This window comes from Oncorhynchus keta, chromosome 24 (genome assembly GCF_023373465.1).
Source record: "Oncorhynchus keta strain PuntledgeMale-10-30-2019 chromosome 24, Oket_V2, whole genome shotgun sequence".
Classification (NCBI taxonomy): Eukaryota; Metazoa; Chordata; class Actinopteri; order Salmoniformes; family Salmonidae; genus Oncorhynchus; species Oncorhynchus keta.
The window spans coordinates 27,277,690-27,294,394 of record NC_068444.1 but is presented as its reverse complement, the minus strand read 5'-3'; the positions used below and the strand labels follow the sequence as shown (position 1 = coordinate 27,294,394).

Below are 16,705 nucleotides of genomic sequence, written 5' to 3'. Positions count from 1 at the left end.
GCGCTTGTAACTCCAGGGTAGTGGGTTCAATTCCCGGGACCACCCATACGTAGAATGTATGCACACATGACTGTAAGTCGCTTTGGATAAAAGCGTCCACTAAATGGCATATATTATTATTATTATTGTAACAAGGTGAGAAGTGCATCATTCAATGATAATTGAACTACATATTACAGTAAAATACAGCATGTTCACATTTTTACATGTACTGACATTTTGAAATATATTGATTGTTTTGTGTTTTTCAGTAGGATCCAAAGGTTGCCTCCCACAGGAGGGAGAGACACAATATTGTCAGATGTGCAGGAAATTGCCATTGTTGACATGGTAATTGGCAATAATGCAATAAAACTGCAGGAAATTTGGGACAGAATGCTGACAGATAGCACTTCTGAGAATGTGAATATGGTGAGCACAACGACAATTGCCAGAGTCCTAGAGAAACATAAAATAAGGATGATGCAGTTGTACAGTGTACTCTTTGAGAGAAACGGTGAACGTGTAAAAGAACTCTAGTATCAATATGTCCAGGTAAGATGTCTGTTCAATAACCAAACCAGGGATTGTGACCAAATAACCCCTATTACTAGCCTGTTCAACCTCTCTTTCATATCGTCTGAGATTCCCAAAGATTGGAAAGCAGCCACGGTCATCCCCCTCTTCAAAGGGGGAGACACTCTACACCCAAACTCTTATAGACCTATATCCATCCTGCCCTACTGTTCTAAAATCTTTGAAAGCCAAGTTAACAGACAGATCACCGACCATTCTGAATCCCTCCGTACCTTCTCCACAATACAATCCGGTTTCCGAGCTGGTCACAGGTATACCTCAGCCACGCTCAAGGTCCTAAATGGTAACATAATCGCCATCGATAAAAGACAGTACTGTGCAGCCGTCTTCATCGACCTGGCCAAGGCTTTTGACTCTGTCAATCACTGCATTCTTATCGGCAGACTCAAAAGCCTTGGTTTCTTAAATGACTGCCTCGCCTGGTTCACCAACTACTTCTCAGATAGAGTTCAGTGTGTCAAATCGGAGGGCCGGTTTTCCAGACCTCTGGCAGTCTCTTTTGACGGGCCACAGGGTTCAATTCTCGGGCCGACTCTCTTCTCTTTATACATCAATGATGTCACTCTTGCTGCTGGTGATTCTCTCCTGGTAAACTCTCCTTCCAGACTCATATTAAGCATCTCCAATCCAAAATTAAATCTAGAATCGGTTTCCTATTTCTCAACAAAGCGTCCTTCACTCATGCTGCCAAACATACCCTCGTAAAACTGACTATCCCTTGACTTCGGGGATGTAATTTACAAAATTGCCTCCAACACTCTACTCAGCAAACTGGATGCAGTCTATCACAGTGCCATCCGTTTTGTCACCAAAGCCCCTTATACCACCCACCGCCGCAACCTGCATGCCCTCATTGGCTGGCCCTCGCTACATATTCGTTGCCAAACCCACTGGCTACAGGTCATCTAAGTATTTGCTAGGTAAAGCCCCGCCTTATTTTAGCTCACTGGTCATCATAGCAACACCCACCCATTAGCACGAGCTCCTGGAGGTATATTTCAATGATCATCCCCAAAGCCAATACCTCCCTTGGCCGCCTTTCCTTCCAGTTCTCTGCTGCCAATGACTGGAACTAATCAGTCAAAAATCACTGAAGCTGGATACTTATATGTCCCTCTCTTGCTTTAAGCATCAGCTGTCAGAGCAGCTTACCGATTGCTGCAACTGTACACAGCCCATCTGTAAATAGCACACCCAACTACCTCATCCTCATATTGTAATATATATATTTTTTTGTTGTTGCTCTTTTGACCCCAGTATCTCTACTTGCACATCATCATCTGCACATCTATCACTCCAGTGTTAATGCTAAATTGTATTGATTTCGCCTCTATTGCCTTTACCTCCCTAATCTTACCTCATTTGCACACACTGTATATAGATGTTTCTATTGTGTTATTGACTGTACGTTTGTTCTCAAATGGCCTACCTGGTTAAGTAAAGGTGAAATAAAAAACAGGGTACATACACAGCTATGCATAATGTAAGTACTGTAAAACTGTGGATTTACTGTATTTTAGAGAGTAATGGAGATGGAAGCCAGACAAACTGCACATACATTCATCTTTGTGGATGAAGCTGGATTCAACCTGGCACAAACACGCCGCAGGGGAAGAAATGTGATTGGACAGAGGGCAACCGTGGATGTCCCAGGGCAGAGAGGAGCTAACATCACAATGTGTGCAGCACCCTCCTATGATGGTTTGATGTTACACAAACCACTCATTGGCCCCTACAATACAGATGCTCATTTCTTTTCTGGATGACCTATATAATCGACTTGTGCCAGCGGAGGAGAGAGGGGCAATAAACTCCCCTGCCTTCGTTGTTGTGTGGGATAATGTGTCATCCCACCACTCTTCTGCAGTCACAGACTGGTTTGCTGCACATCCCAGGATGTCAGTACTATTCCTGCCTCCATACTCCCCCTTCCTAAACCCCTTCGAAGGGTTTTCCCTCTGCTTGGAGGTGGAAGGTTTATGACCACCATCCACATGACCAGATGTCTTTACTGGACACCATGAATGTAGGGTGTGAAGACACTTCTCCTGAAGACTGCCAGGGTGTGGAGACACTTCTCCTGAAGACTGCCAGGGTGTGGAGACACTTTTCCTGAAGACTGCCAGGGTGTGAAGACACTTCTCCTGAAGACTGCCGGGGTGTGGAGACACTTCTCCTGAAGACTGCCAGGGTGTGGAGACACTTCTCCTGAAGACTGCCAGGTTGTGGAGACACTTCTCCTGAAGACTGCCAGGGTGTGGAGACACTTCTCCTGAAGACTGCCAGGGTGTGGAGACACTTCTCCTGAAGACTGCCAGGGTGTGGAGACACTTCTCCTGAAGACTGCCGGGGTGTGGAGACACTTCTCCTGAAGACAGCCAGGGTGTGGAGACACTTCTCCTGAAGACTGCCAGGGTTTGGAGACACTTCTCCTGAAGACTGCCAGGGTGTGGAGACACTTCTCCTGAAGACTGACAGGGTGTGGAGACACTTCTCCTGAAGACTGCCATGGTTTGGAGACACTTCTCCTGAAGACTGACAGGGTGTGGAGACACTTTTCCTGAAGACTGACAGGGTGTGGAGACACTTCTCCTGAAGACTGACAGAGTGTGGAGACACTTCTCCTGAAGACTGCCAGGGTTTGGAGACACTTCTCCTGAAGACTGACAGGGTGTGGAGACACTTCTCCTGAAGACTGACAGGGTGTGGAGACACTTCTCCTGAAGACTGACAGGGTTGGATTAGACATTCCAGAAGACACTTTCCAAGATGCATCGCCAGAGAAGAAATAAGATGTGATGTTGATGAGAACTTGTGGCCAAATGCAGGAGAGAGAGAGAGAACTAGAACCCTCACAGTACTGTACAGTATGAGTGATTATACAATATAGTTTTTTTTTTAATTATTATTGTAGCCCAGGAATTTCAGGAGTTTGTTTTTGTGTGAACTTTTTATTTTTCACAAGTAAATTACTATATGCAAAGATATAGAAATAATAATGGCATTTCAGTTTAATTCTTGTTACATATACTTTAGTACTGTCAAGAAAGTGAAAAGGTGTTATTCTTATTCCATAATGAAATACTGATTTTATGTGAAAAATCATTCAAACTTTAAAGAGAAAAGTTCATATTTTATGTAATGCTCCCTGTTAGTGTTTTTTTTAGGTCAGTGTGTTATGAGTGACACTGTATGCTTTCTGAGTGAGAATTGTTGCCAGTGTTCTGGTCGAACGAGATTATTTTGAGACATGTATGAAGTGTTTTGGTGGTATGAATAAATTTTGGAGGTGAGATTTGGCCAAGATGCATGTTGGTAATGCAGACTGTGAAGATTTTTGAAAAGTGGTTTCAGTATTGACCCATGCTTGTTAGCGATTGAAAAAAGTGACAACCTTGATGCCAGAATATCATCGCATCACCATCGCTTAGAGCTCTGCAATTCTTATCAATGACAGCAAACACGATGGCTTGCATCTGGCGAGGGACACTGGCATTTGGAGTGTACCTCTCTGTCTCCTCCCTCCCTCTTTAAATCCCATTGGTTTTTCATCATAAACAAAGAAATTCCATTATAGTCCTCAATTACAGTAGTGTATGAGTCATGGGAGAAAGGAAGAGAGAGAGAAGAGACAGAAGAGAGAAAAAGGTGTGATGTTCTTACCTTCTTGGTTTTGAAATCCTCTTCTCTCTTCAGTCTGTTCTATCCTGGTTGGAGCTTGGACAGTGTATAAGGAAACTGGAGAGTAACAGCAGTGTGTGTGTGTGTCTGACTCACATTCACAAGACAGTTGTGTGATCGGGTTTTACCTGTTTGACTAAATGTTACTGCCTGACACCATTTGCGTCAGAGAACTATCTTTATTATTTTGCTCCTGCATTGACTGAACACTATTGAACAGAAAATCCTCTGTAGAACAATCCAGGGTGACAGCATGTTTTGGTGTTAAAGTGAGTCTTTGAGTTTGTCATCATGAATATTTTTTCTGCTTCTTTTTGACACAATGAAGAAATCACTGAAATGAAAGTAGGCCTATTATCTTGCAAATGAATACATTTTACTGGAGCACAATTACATTAATGTTTGTTTATAAAATCACATGTTTTTCTCCTTCGTGACCATCTCGACCAAACAGTTCCAGAAGGACATTTAATCAGAGCAGATAATCAAATCCAATGAAAGATAATCAAATCCAATGAAACAATTACATCACGATCATTCAATTATACATCATATTCCATTACAAGACAAAAAAACAAAAAAAAAACAAGACAAACAATGATTAATCAAAGAGAACACTTTATTGAAACAATTAAAACAAAACTATGAAACCCTATAATTTATTCGGACAAAATTAGTTAATGCAATGGCAATTTACCAGCTCTGTTAATCTTAAGAACTCATAGAGATTGACATTTTACCTGTATTTTTTTTTAACTAGGCAAATCAGTTAAGAACAAATTCTTATTTTCAATGATGGCCGAGGAACAGTCTGTTCAGGGGCAGAACGACAGACCTTGTCAGCTCAGGGGTTTGAACTTGCAACCTTCCGGTTACTAGTCCAACACTCTAACCACTAGGCTACCGTGCCACCCCACATCCATTTTTCAAGTGAGCCCTGTTTTTCTATTGTTAGAAGAAAGCATACAGACAGAGGCGACCCGTCATTTAGGGTAGGTGGGGCAGTTTTGAGCCGCACCTGTTTAGCAAAAAAAAAATGTATATTTATATTATATATATATATATATATACAGTGCATTCGGAAAGTATTCAGACCCTTGAATATTTCCACATATACATTTTTTTTGCTAAACAGTTGGGCTCAAAACTGCCCCACCTACCCTAAATGACGGGTCGCCTCTGTCTCTAAGCTTTCTTCTAACAATAGAAAAACAGGGCTCACTTGAAAAATGGATGTCAATCTCTATGACTTCCCTGGTAACCATCTTCTTAATAAGAATAACAGAGCTGGTAAGTTGGCATTGCATTTACTAACTTTGTCAGAATAAATTATAGGGTTTCATAGTTTTGTTTTAATTGTTTCAATAAAGTAGAATAAGGCTGTAACGTAACAAAATGTGGGAGAAGTCATAGAGTCGGAATACTTTTGAAATGGAGTGTATATACAGTACCAGTCAAAAGTTTGGACACACCTACTCATTCCAGTGTTTTTCTTTATTTGAACTATTTTCTACATTGTATAATAATAATGAAGACATCAAAACTATGAAATAACAGATATGTAATTATGTAGTAACCAAAAAAGTGTTAACCTCACTAGGGTATGTGGGATACTAGCGTCCCACCTGGCCAACGTTCAGTGAAATTGCAGAGCGCCAAATTCAAAAACAGAAATATTATACAAATTCTGAAAACATAAAATTATTATACATAGGTTTAAAGATGAACTTCTTGTGAATCCAACCACGGTGTCAGATTTCAAAAAGGCTTTACGGCGAAAGCATACCTTACGATTATTTGAGAACATTGCCCAGCAGACAAATCATTACAAACTGTAACCAACCAAGTAGAAGAGTTACACAGAAAGTCAAAAATAGAGATAAAATGAATCACTTACTTTTTGAAGATCTTCATATGGATGCACTCTGAAGACATTAATTTACTCAATAAATGTATGTTTTGTTTGATAAAGTCTCTCTTTATATCCAAAAACCTCCGTTTTGATTGCACGTTTTCTTCAGCAATCCACAGGCTCAAACGCAGTCACAACAGGCAGACCAAAAAATCCAAATTGTATCCATAAATCTCATAGAAACATGTCAAACGATGTTTATATTCAATTCTCAGGTTGTTTTTAGCCTAAATAATCAATACAATTTCAAACATAAATGGTAAACAAGAAAGGCACTCTCTCGGTCGCGCGCATGAAAAAGCTCTGTGACACTTTAGGGTCCAGTCATTCAGACTGCTCTTACTTCCTCATTTTTCAGAATACAAGCCTAAAACAATTTCTAAAGAATGTTGCCATCTAGTGGAAGGAATAGGAACTGCAATTTGAGTCCTAAGTCAATGGATACTGTTATGGCATTGAAAAGAAAACTACAAAACTTTGAAAAATCCTACATCCTAGATGGGTTTTTCTCAGGTTTTCGCCTGCCAAATCAGTTCTGTTATCTTCTCATGACTCTCAAACCCGCATGCGGGAGCGTAACCATAGCCTCAAACTAATTAGCACAACGCAGCGGACATAAATCTTCCTAGAAAATCTTGCTATTCATGAAAATCACAAATGAAATATATTGAGAAACAGCTTAGCCTTTTGAGGTTAATCACTCTGTCATCTCAGATTTTCAAAATATTCTTTACAGCCAACACTAGACTAGTATTTGTGTAAGTTTATCATGGCATAATGCTATGGCTAGGCTCTGCTACCAGCAGGCAACATTATCACAAAAATAAGAAAAGCAATCAAATGAAATCATTTACCTTTGAAGAACTTCGGATGTTTTCACTCAGGAGACTCCCAGTTAGGTAGCAAATGTTCCTTTTTTCCCTAAATATTATTTTTGTAGGCGAAATAGCTCCGCTTGTTCTTCACGTTTGCCTGAGAAATCGACCGGAAAATGCAGTCCCTACAACACCAAACTTTTTTCCAAATTAGCTCCATAATATCGACAGAAACATGGCAAACGTTGTTTAGAATCAATCCTCAAGGTGTTTTTCACATATCTATTCGATAATATATCCGTTTTGTCAATTGGTTTCTCATAAGAAGCGATTGGAAAAATGGCTACTTGTGTACTTTACGCAAGATTTTCTGCGGGAGCCATCATGTGACCACTTGCTAAATGTGGTCCCTCACGGCTATTCTTCAACATAAATGCGTAAAAAGATGTCACAATGCTGTAGACACCTTGGGGAATACGTAGAAAACGTAAGCTCATTCGTAGCTCATTGACAGCCATATAAGGAGTCATTGGCATGAGGCGGTCTCAAAAAATGTGGCACTTCCTGATTGGATTTTTATCTGGGTTTCGCCTGTAATATCAGTTCTGTTGCACTCACAGACAATATCTTTGCAGTTTTGGAAACGTCAAAGCTGTCAATTATATGCATAGTCGAGCATCTTTTCGTGACAAAATATCTTGTTTAAAACAGGAACGTTTTCATCCAAAAATTTAAATATCGCCCCCTAGTCGCAAGAAGTTAAATTGCAAGTGCCCATCCAAGAAAGCTCAAGGTCATTGGCCACAGATAAAATTACGTCAAATCACGTTATATCTACTGTAGCTTTGATTGGATTATGATTCTGTTTATATGCCCCCTTATCTTTGTCCTACAGTTCTGACTTGGTGTACAGGGAGAATACTGTATGAACGGCCCTGAATTCTGTCGCTGTACATTTCAAAAGTACTGAATAAATAGTTATATTGACTACGTCCATTCTAGCTAGCTCATTAATGTCTTTATCGAAATTACGGATTGTAAAAAGTTTCTTTTTACATTGGATAAAATCAGACACAGAGCTACAAAATGGTATATCATACACTGCAGTTGAGGAACAATGGGAAAGTAATTCTGCTTTGAATGTTGATAAACTTGTAACCCCACTTTTGAGAAAATGGCCCTTTAATATTTTGGCACGCCTACTGGAGGGCTGTTCTTTGACTACACCCATTCAACATTATTCACGCCCTGACCTGAGAGAGCCTTTTTATGTCTCTATTTTGGTTTGTTCAGGGTGTGATTTGGGTGGGCATTCTATGTGTTGTTTTCAATGTTTTGGCCAGGTATGGTTCTCAATCAGGGACAGCTGTCTATCATTGTCTCTGATTGGGAATCATACTTAGGTAGCCCTTTTCCCTCTTTCAGTGTGGGTAGTTATCAATGTTAGTGGCACTATAGCCCTGTAAGCTTCACGGTTGTTTTTTCGTTTGTTGGCGACATTTACTCAAATAAAAGGAAAATGTACGCTCACAACGCTGCACTTTGGTCTACTTCTTTCGACAGCTGTGACAGCATTGTTCACACCCTCTTAAGCCAGCCCCACCCATCTCTTTAAGGATTCACATATGACGTCATGTGCTAAACAGTGAGTAGTGTAGTAAAGATTAAGACTAAGAGGTAAAAGTAGTAGTCTCTAATAAGGAAACATTCCAGGTAAACAGAAAGTGTCCAGATACAAATATAAATATTAGTGACACACTTGTCAAAATTGACGGGTCATGTGAAAAAATGATATAACCCTCAGCCACATCTTGCTAAGTGAATGGGTCTCTGTGGGTGTAAACAGTACAGCCAAATGGTTACTTGCATAGTAGCAATATCAAAAATAGATAGTGTCAATATAAAGAAAAAAATAAGTGTAAATGCCATTAGAGAAAGAACAAAATAATAAGCAGTATGTACAAGAACAATAACAATATCATTATCAGGAATCAAAGTAAGTTCAGACTGTGTGAGGGTAACTATGTTTATTGTAACAACAGGGGCAGGCAAACAACAGGTCAAGGCAGGCAGGGGTCGATAATCCAGATTAGAGGCCAAGGTACAGGACTGCAGGCAGGCTCAGGTCAGGCAGAGGTCGGTAATCCGGAGGTGGAGCAAAGGTACAGGACGGCAGGCAGGCTCAGGGACAGGCAGAGAGGTCAGGCGGGCGGGTACATGGTCAGGACAGGCTAGGGTCAAAACCAGGAGGATGAGAAAAAGAGAGACTGGGGAAGAACAGGAGCTTAAGACAAAATGCTGGTTGACTTGAACAAACAAAACAAACTGGCACAGACAGACAGAAAACACAGGTATAAATACCCAGGGGATAAGTGGGGAACATGGGCGACACCTGGAGGGGGTGGAGAAGAGCACAAGAACAGGTGAAACAAATCAGGATGTGACAATCAGTGATAGATGAGGTAGTTATGTGCATACAATCAGGGGTAAAGTGGATGAGCAGCAGGATAAAAAAATAAATAGTAGCAGCAATGAATGGCGTGTGTGTTATGAGAGAGTCATGTGAATAGAGGCACTGCAGATAGGGCTGATGACTGGGAACTCGCCCACAGTGATGAACTGGTCCGTCCGAACGACGCATGAACAAGGGAATCTATATTCGGAGAGCCTGTTTCTGTCCTGCCCTTGACTTTGGTGCAAGGCATGTGATGTTCATAGCCTCTTCATTGTAAAACTCTTCTCAAAAATATAAGCTTGTCTAGCTGTGTCATGTCCAGGTGGTGCTTGTACAGGCAGACCATCTATGGGAGGAAGGATGTCAGCATTGCGCAGCAGCTGAAACCTGGTCCTGACTGAGTCTGAATGCTCCTTGGAGACAACAACATAAGGCTCCAGAGCATCGAAGCTGAGAAACAGGAAATAACGAAGACATTTCATCCTTGCATAACATCAGTTCACCTCCCAAGATAAGAAGAATAACCTTATACAATGCAATTAAAATTATATTCAGCTGAAGTGCTGGTACTGCTTGATCTGTGGCAGCGGCCTGAAGTACAGAGTCAGGTGTTGTTACCAGCCATAGCTTCCTACCAGCACCGTACCATCCTTCAGTCCAACCAGATGCAGGATGTTGACCCCTGTCACAGGGCTGTCCTTCACAACATCAGCAATCTCAGACAAAGTCTTCACTCTGGTCTTTCTGAAGCACTGCTTGATAAGGCCGACGCACCAGTGGTGGAAAACTGTTGTTGTAACAACAGCAGAACCCTTCTGCTGCTACACAGAAACTTTATTTAGTAGTTCTTTATAGAACCTTAGTAACAGGTTATCTATAGTACCATGAATGTTCCATTTAGCATAACGCCATCACTGAAAACCACATATCTTCTTCTGAGTCTTGCAGCGCAACAAATTCAATGGCTAAATAAATTTGAAGTGCTCCGCACCCGCCAGCAAAAAGGTTCATCTAGGAACCCTTTGCATCATTGAAGCAAATAAAGGTTCCTCCAAGAACCCCTAAACGAATCAAACTTGCAAATATGAACCCTTTGACGTGCAATGGTTCCCTTGAGGATCTACAGGGTTCCTCGAGTCACTCCTATTTCAAAGAGTGTATAGCGACCATGGCGATGAACAAACACACAAAACAACTGTTTCTGCAGGTTAAAGACGCTCAGCCTGTCCTCAGTGAATGAAGTATTTTACAGACATAGGTGTTTTGGAATACAATTTCTCAAATATACCACCATAGTGAAGTGTGTGTGTGTGTGTGTGTGTGTGTGTACGTGTGTGTCCCTCCTAATGACCAAGTTGATCATAATAAGGCTGAACTGAAAATAGTTTAAGTAATTTGTTTTCATTGCTGTGGGATAATGAAAGAGTACGTTGTTATTTGCTGCATTGATTGAATGCAAAATGTTACTTTTAATTGGAGATAAATCCTCCGGGTTTAAATTTGTGTATGTGCATACGTGTATGCATGTTTGTATTTATATGTGCATGTGTGCGCGTGTGTGTATGTGCGTGTCTGACTGTGTGCAAGTGTGACCACTCACGCATGCGTTCATGCAGTGTGTGTATGAAAGTTTGACAGTGCGTGTAAACTGCAATCTATGAGGTTCACAGTGGGGTGCAGCAGACACTCACAGTGCGGGGGGTTGTGTTGCGAGACGTGTGCAGAGAGGTTAATGATGAGCACAGGGATGGAGACAGTTCATGAGACATCTCCTTCACTTCCCCTCCCCTCCCCGCCACGCCACAGTGCTCCACCCCAGGCCGCTGTTAGCCCCGAGCCTGCACCACAGGTGGGGGCCTTGCACCGCCGGCGTGCCTCTTCCATCCCTCCCTCTCCACCATGCTCATTTCTCACACCAAGCATCAAGCACAGGGCCAGGCACTCGGGACCAAACACTGAAATTGAATAAAGAGAGGCACATTTTTCAACTCCAAACCCCCCAAAAAACTGCTGGTGGTGTTTCCCACCACATCGCACTGCTCTGCTGCTCCCCTAACTGAGCAGTTCTTGCACAACCATACAAGAAAAAATGTAAAAGGCTGTTTTGCTTGTTTGACTTTGAGCCAATGACCATTACTACCTCGTTTGTGTTTGAAATGTTTGAACAAGGGGAAGTATATATTATGGATGAGGAAACAGGAAATGGTCATCCTGATTTACCCTCAAATTGAATCTCCAATTCGATAATTAAACATATTGACCAATAAATAATTGACCAATCCTGGTGCCTCAATTGTGATATCTCAGATCCTGTAAGCCTACTGCTGTACCAGTGGATCTAGTTAAGATCCTGCGACACATTCCGATCATCTCACAGCAGGACCATCCACAAAAATGTTTATATTGTTCAAAACATTTCCTCAGTCATTGAGCTTTAGTCATATTAGCAAACAGGACCGATTGGGTGATGATTCACTTTGACTACATAGCCACAATGCATTCATGACACATCCATAAGTATTTCATGAACATGTCCTAACTGCATTTTTAAAGGTTAATGAAGTACATCTATTGACCATGCATGGCATGCTATGCAAGAGCTCATATTAACAGTAGGTATATTAATAGATGCATCATTATAATGACAGTGTAGTGTCATTATTATTGCTGTTCTTAAAAGTCTGCTTCTGCAATACCAGTGTTGGGGAATATGCATAAAGGCCAAACCACGTTTCGAAATGTATGTTTCGAAATGTATAGCCTGTACTACGGAAATCTTATTCTCACTGAGGTCAATGGTGCATGTAAATCCCCACAGCGTTGAATTCTCAGGGTAAATTGTACAGATACAATCGGGTGATATCTTCTCTTTCATAACTCATTAACAGCCCTCCTCCACATGGCAATTAAGTTGGTCAAATTGGTCTATAGCACTTACACGAAAGATCTATGAATTCTATGCTGTCAAAGTACAGTCAAATCTCTTTTTATACAGTCAAATCTCTCATTTATCAACATGCCCCACTTATCAAAAAATAACACGGACACAACACAGAATGTTAAAGGACATATGAACAGGGTATTTACATTTTCCAGATGTAGGTAGCGCAGAAGAATCCTACTATTGACATTTCTGCCGTTTTGTTTCATAGCTGGTAAAATAATCGCACAAAGCCGAAGAACTACGAATCCTATACAGCCTATCTCACCTCACGATGCAATACTGCCTGGCTGGGGACTGGGCGCAAGTGAAAGGCTGAGTGAAAGATTCATTTTCAGAAACGCTGCACACAGCGTTGGGTCTAATTTATTGAAGCGAAAGTCTACTGAAGTAAGACTTTGTAATTGTGTTTCTTGGCTATTTACATTGATTATTCACAAGCTAGGTTGTTTTTCAATGTTTGAGTTGAAACTGCTAGGGAAGAGAAGACAACGCTTCTACTAGTCAGACTTAGTCGCACATGCACAAACATAACTCGAGTCATGTTACCACAATAACATCCCGCCCTTAAAAGGTCTGGTGAACGTGTTTTTCTCGTTTGTGATATTTTGGTTAAAAGACTCAGGTTTTAAAAAATGCAATAAAACAATATACCACATTACTTCTTACTAGTAATACATTTGTTATTTTAGAAACATAACAAAACATACAGAAACATCATGACATGCTCTTTTTGATGTTTCGTTCAAACTGTCTATTTCGTGTATAAAAAAACAAATTTTTTGGTCTTCATTTAAGGTTAGGGTTTTGCAAAAAGTATTTTGTTAAGGTTAAGGTAAAAATATTGACACTGAAATTGGCTACCTGTGTTAACCACAGTGGCTGGTGGACCAAAAAAATCGTACATTTCTGAGGGCCTTATTACGAACCTTTTACCAATAGGACAAAATTTAGATACAGAAACATCATGACATGCTTTCTATTTTGGCTACACAGTGCACGGTTTCCACTAGATAGCACAGCCTCAAACTGTCTATTTATCACGTAAAAATGTTTTTTTTAGGAGGACTGAGTTTTGAAATCAGTGAAATTAGAGTGTGACAGCTAAGGGGATGGAGAAAACACCTGTCTCCGGATGACATCTTTAAACTAAGGGCAACAATGGCATCCGTGACAGAGAGGGAGACGTGTCCATCCATGTATATGGGTAAGATAGTCTAGCTAGCTACATTTTCAGATATTACACATTTCTAATTTGGTCAGAAAGTCGTTTTAATTTCAAGTTAAAGTGTACTGGTAGCTATCTAGCTCAAGTTAGCTGGCTGGCTTGCTAGCTAACGGTACGCATACGATCTGTGTGGTAATATTATTACGTAGCAAGTAAATTCGCTCTGGCTATCTGCTTTGATTTCAGATCACTGTCGTCTGTGTGTGCCATAGTGCAGAATAGCTGACAAATTGAATATGGCTGGTGTCAGTAAACCTTTGCAAAAATAACGAAATTAAATTGTTGCCAGCAGCACAGTTGCAGGCTCCAATGCTCTGGATAACAAAAACAGCATAACCAGCTCTGCTAGGGCGAGTAAAATGGTCAGAGTGAGCTGTTCTTTCATTTGTTTCTGGAAGTAGCTAGTAAGGTAGCCAACATTAGCCAGTTAGCTTGGGTTCTTGACTGCTGTTGTTAGGACAGAACGCTCGGATCAACCCTGCTCCTCGGCCTCACATGCAAATAATTAAATAGATGGGTGGAGCTAAAGCTTTAAATGGTGTGAATGATGCTGAATGGGTGTAGACAAAGAAGAGCACTCCAGTAGGTGTAGAAAAATATTTAAAGGTAATTTTCTCAAATGTGAGGTTACAAGTTTATCAACTTTCAAAGCAGAATTACTTTCCCATTGTTCCTCGACTGTAGTGTATGATATACCATTTTCTAGCTCTGAGTCTCTACCTTTATCCAATGCAAAAAACACAATTTCAAATTTGACTACATAAGACCGAATCGAGCCAGTCGGTCACAAGTGTTTCAAGGCTTAAAAATCCTTCTTTAACTCGTCTCATCCCCTTCATTTACACTGATTGAAGTGGATTTAACAAGTGACATAATAAGTGATCATAGCTTTCACCTGGATTCACTTGTTCAGTCTATGTAATGGAAAGAGAAGGTGTTCCTATTGTTTTTTACACTCAGTGTATGCTACTTTTAAGGTTTTAGTGTGCTTGTAACAGAAAAACATACAGTTGAAGTCGAAAGTTTACATAGACCTTAGCCAAATACATTTAAACTCAGTTTTTCTCAATTCCTGACATTTAATCCTAGAAATATTTCCCTGTCTTAGGTCAGTTAGGATCACCACTTTATTTTAAGATGTGAAATGTCAGAATAATAGTAGAGAGAATGATTTGTTCAGCTTTTATTTATTTCATCACATTCCCAGTGGGTCAGAAATGTACATACATGCAATTAGTATTTGGTAGCATTGCCTTTAAATTGTTGGGTCAAACATTTTGGGTAGGCTTCCACAAGCTTCCCACAATATTCCTCCTGACAGAGTGTAACTGAGTCAGGTTTGTAGGCCTCCTTGCTCGCACACGCTTTTTCAGTTCTATCCACAAATTTTCTTTAGGATTGAGGTCAGGGCTTTGTGATGGCCTCTCGAATACTTGGACTTTGTTGTCCTTAAGCCATTTTTGCCACACCTTTGGAAATATGCTTGGGTTAATTTTCCATTTGGAAGACCCATTTTTCCTCCAAACATAACGATGGTCATTATGGCCAAACAGTTCTGTTTTTGTTTCATCAGACCAGAGGACATTTCTCCAAAAAGTACGATCTTTGTCCCCATGTGCAGTTGCAAACCGTAGTCTGGCTTTTTTATGGTGGTTTTTGAGCAGTGGCTTCTTCCCTGCTGAGTGGCCTTTCAGGTTAGTTCTCTAATTCTCTCCTTCTTTCTTTCTCTCTCTCGGAGGACCTGAGACCTAGGACCATGCCCCAGGACTACCTGACATGATGACTCCTTGCTGTCCCCAGTCCACCTGGCCATGCTGCTGCTCCAGTTTCAACTGTTCTGCCTTACTATTATTTGACCATGCTGGTCATTTATGAACATTTGAACATCTTGGCCATGTTCTGTTATAATCTCCACCCGGCACAGCCAGAAGAGGACTGGCCACCCCACATATGCTCTCTCTAATTCTCTCTTTCTTTCTCTCTCTCGGAGGACCTGAGCCCAAGGACCGTGCCCCAGGACGACCTGATATGATGACTCCTTGCTGTCCCCAGTCCACCTGACTGTGCTGCTGCTGCAGTTTCAACTGTTCTGCCTTATTATTATTCGACCATGCTGGTCATTTATGAACATTTGAACATCTTGGCCATGTTCTGTTATAATCTCCACCCGGCACAGCCAGAAGAGGACTGGACACCCCACATAGCCTGGTTCCTCTCTAGGTTTCTTCCTAGGTTTTGGCCTTTCTAGGGAGTTTTTCCTAGCCACCGTGCTTCTACACCTGCATTGCTTTCTGTTTGGGGTTTTAGGCTGGGTTTCTGTACAGCACTTTGAGATATCAGCTGATGTACGAAGGGCTATATAAATACATTTGATTTGATGTTGATTTATGTCGATATAAGACTCGTTTTACTGTGGATATAGATACTTTTCTAACTGTTTCCTCCATCTTCACAAGGTCCTTTGCTGTTGTTCTGGGATTGATTTGCACTTTTTGCAGCAAAGTACGTTCATCTCTAGGAGACAGAATGCGTCTCCTTCCTGAGCGGTATGACGGTTGCGTGGTCCCATGGCATTTATACTTGCGTACTATACAGATGAACGTGGTACCTTCAGGCGTTTGGAAATTGCTCCCAAGAATGAACCAGTCTTGGGGAGATCTACAATTTCTGAGGTCTTGGCTGATTTCTTTGGATTTCCCATAATTTCAAGCAAAGAGGCAATGAGTTTGAATGTAGGCCTTGAAATACATCCACAGGTACACCTACAATTGACTCAAATGATGTCAATTAGCCTATCGGAAGCTTGTAAAGCCATGACCACATTATCTGGAATTTTCCAAGCTGTTTAAAGGCACAGTCAACTTAGTGCATGTAAACTTCTGACCCACTGGAATTGTGATACAGTGAATTATAAGTGAAATTATCTGTAAACAATGGTTGGAAAATGACTTGTGTCATGCACAAAGTAGATGTCTTAACCGACTTGCCAAACCTATACTTTATTAACAAGACATTTGTGGAGTTGTTGTAAAATGAGTTTTAAATACTCCAACCTAAGTGTATGTAAACTTCTGACTTCAACTGTACGTAATTCGAC

At 40.9% G+C, this 16,705-nt stretch overlaps 1 long non-coding RNA gene across 1 annotated transcript; it reads right to left on the bottom strand.

Moving 5' to 3' along the window:
• Positions 1-8,886: 8,886 nt before the first annotated feature.
• On the bottom strand, positions 8,887-12,859 carry LOC118402893 (uncharacterized). The gene is made up of 4 exons (XR_004829576.2): positions 12,527-12,859; positions 11,131-11,394; positions 9,346-9,376; positions 8,887-9,215 (listed from the first exon to the last, which is right to left on the bottom strand). It is a non-coding gene; the product is annotated as an uncharacterized LOC118402893 (long non-coding RNA).
• Positions 12,860-16,705: the final 3,846 nt, after the last annotated feature.